Here is a 3015-nt window from a genome sequence, read left to right on the forward strand (position 1 = left end):
CGTCCCCTCTTTTGGGCATTTACTGTCACTCCTTTGGTTTATTTCCACCTAGTTGTAAGGGCTCCAAGGCCGGAGGCCAGCTGCTCGTTTTCTGAATATCGTTGAACATCCTGGATGTTCAGCACTGTTTTGTTCCTTGGAGGGTGTTGGGGGCCGATTTGGTGGCAAGATCTCAGACACAGCTCTGCAGGGGTCGAGGCGGCGAAGCGTTCATGCCTGTCCCGGGAATAGGCCTCCGGTTGGGGCACCTCTAGGCACCTCGAAACCTTCAGTTGTAATAAACAAGTACAGAGCAAAGCGGCATTCCAACGTGAGGCCACATTCCCCTCCCGCCCCCACCGGCTCTCCCATCTGCTGGCTGGCCAGCCCGAGGGGCCGCAAAAGGGACCTTTGTTTCCCCAGAAAAACAGAACAAGACAAAATAAAACAAAACAAATCCCGACGGGCTCACACACACACGTAAATGCAACTGCCTCGGGAACCAGGACTGAGACTGGACGCTCTGTCGCCTGGCCTTTGTGGGATGTGAATAAAGGTGTCCCATGGTTGGCTTGCTCTTGAGAGCGTGGACTCTGGATGTGACAGGGACTCCTCCAGTCGATCCTGAGTTTTGGTGCACACTTTAGTCACTTTTCTGTGTATGTGGAATTGACCGATGGCGCTGAGTAGGCCACTGGGGAGTTTTTTAAAGGACAGAAAACATCCTAAAATGGAGGAGAGACCTCTAAGTGGGACCAAAATATGGCCCCGGGGTGGCAGGCCAGGAGCGGGTCCCACCCGCCTACCTGCTCTGGGCACCTGCGTTCCCACTGCACAAGCCATCCGCCCGGCTTCCTTCATTATATCGCCACAGCCACCATCGCTGTGCGCCCCGCGCTGTGTCTGCGAGAACATAAACAAACGTCGCAGGCCGGCGTCCAGCAGACCTCCCTGTCGGACAGCGCGTCCCCTAAAACACTGCAACTGATCGCACCTCGACTCTCCTCCCATTTTGCCTCCAAATGTCAACACAGATGTATTTCCCTTTTTCCCGTTCAGTTTAAAGGTTATTCCTAAAAAGTGGGATTCTATGGAAGTAATTATTCTGTGTGGTAGAAGCAGTATTTCCACAGTTTCTGCTATGTCAGATCCAAGAATCAGGTAGTCAGTTTTAATATAAGACTTACATAAAGATCTGCTGTGCAAAAGAGTTAGTTGCTGTGGCTTTTTGACTTCTTCATATGTTGTTGAATTGAGACGTGTTCCTTAAAATAACCTGATCTCTGGAACAGTGCTCTAACAGAATAGAGAAAGGAAACTTGCTGAATGCACGTGCTGTGCCTAGGTAAGTATTTCATACCTCGTTTGATCTCCCCAAACCCCAGTTACTGTCTTCATTTAATGCAGAGTAGGCTTGGAGAGGAGGATTTGTCCAATCTCATGTTATCTGGTAAGTGTTTGAGTTTTTAATCCTGAAGTGATTGACTAACAGTAATGGCATTCAACTGCAATTTATCCTTATTTGGGCACTGGGAGGGGGCTTCTTTTCTTTAAGAGACAAAAATAGAATGGCAGGCATGTAAACAATTCTCATGCTTATATAAGATACGATAAAAGGACATCCCTGCTTTATTCTAGTATCTTGGTATAATTACATAAATTACCTTTTAGGGATGAAAAAGTTGACCAATTCTATATGTTCTCAGAAGAAAAAAGCATTGTCAGATGTCAAATGACCAAGAAAACCTCTGGCCTGCTCAGGCAAGATTGCCCAGTGGTCTCCTGACACATCCCTGCTCAGTTCTTCCCACTGTTTGTGTACAGACAATACTCTTTTTAAGAATACCAAACTTTTGAATTTGATCATCACCCAAAGGAAAGTGAAACAGTCTGGTGTCTGACTGCTTCAGCAGCAATCTAGGACCAATAAGTAATGACATCCAGCCTGATGATCGTGACTGCCAGGTGTGGAGACCATGAGTCACAGGTATATATGTGAGGTATTTATTTTATGAATTTCAATTCCAACTTTGCGATCTTTCCATCTTGTATTAACTTATTATATATTGTCAGATAATATTGTTCCATTTCACTTTCATCCAGATCAAGATGACCAGCTGACAACTCGAGGTAATTTCCAATTTGTCTCAGCGCATTGGGTCCCATATATCTGGCTCTTGTAGGTTCTGCACAAATGTCATATGTTCCTTAATAGTACCAGTAAGATAGTCGTATTAATATTCATAACCTTGCAGGCTGTCCTTCAGAGGGGGTATGGATGGGAACATAGTTAATGTGTGATATGTACAGTTTCTCAGGCCAGTGTTAGAATTATATGGTATTTACTTGCGCTAACTATGGTGTACTCTGATTCCCACTAGCATCATTATATACTGGTGTGCAATTTATTTTTCGCATGCATTTGTGGAAAGCTTTCAGAATAAGCACTCGTCATTCTTTTTAATTATTTTTGGTTTCATTGTATAACTTTGTTAAATCTCCCATTAATGGATGTTTGGATTGCTCTCATGTTTTTCATTATTGCAAACAGTATTTTAATGTACATATGTCTTTGTATAAAATATGTTATTCCTAACTTCTGTAGGAGGAATTAATAGAAATGAATTTGTTCAGACAGTATACCTTTAAAATGTATAAGGTAAAGGCAAACTGATTTGTAAGATGCATGTTAATGAACATTTTGACCAATAACGTAGATACTGGTTTCGCTACACCCTCGCCAATATTGTAGAGGGTCTCATGAATCCTCATCTTTGCCAAGCTAATAGAGAATTACTAAATTGTCTTAATTATTGGGGGGTTGATTATCATATACTGTCTTTATTGGTAATTTATTTTTTTCTGTGAATTACCAATTCATGTCTTTCATCTGTTGTTCTAATGGGCATTGATTGTTTTATATATTGATCAATTAGGACTTTTCATATATTAGGTATGTTTAACCCCGTGTCTGGATGCAGTTGGTTTTCCCAGTCTTTGGAGTTGGTATATGGTAAGTTTTTTTTTTTTTTTTTT

The 3015-nt window shown here is 42.4% G+C and overlaps 1 long non-coding RNA gene across 1 annotated transcript in view; it reads left to right on the forward strand.

The window, feature by feature from the left end:
• Positions 1-1069: 1069 nt before the first annotated feature.
• LOC112475822 overlaps positions 1070-3015 on the forward strand; it is a 12512-nt gene continuing 10566 nt past the window's right edge. Inside the window, exon 1 of the long non-coding RNA XR_003044897.1 lies at positions 1070-2992. This is a non-coding gene — a long non-coding RNA (uncharacterized LOC112475822). The remainder of the gene's footprint in view (positions 2993-3015) is intronic.

This window comes from Pteropus alecto, unplaced genomic scaffold, assembly GCF_000325575.1.
Source record: "Pteropus alecto unplaced genomic scaffold, ASM32557v1 scaffold152, whole genome shotgun sequence".
NCBI lineage: Eukaryota > Metazoa > Chordata > Mammalia > Chiroptera > Pteropodidae > Pteropus > Pteropus alecto.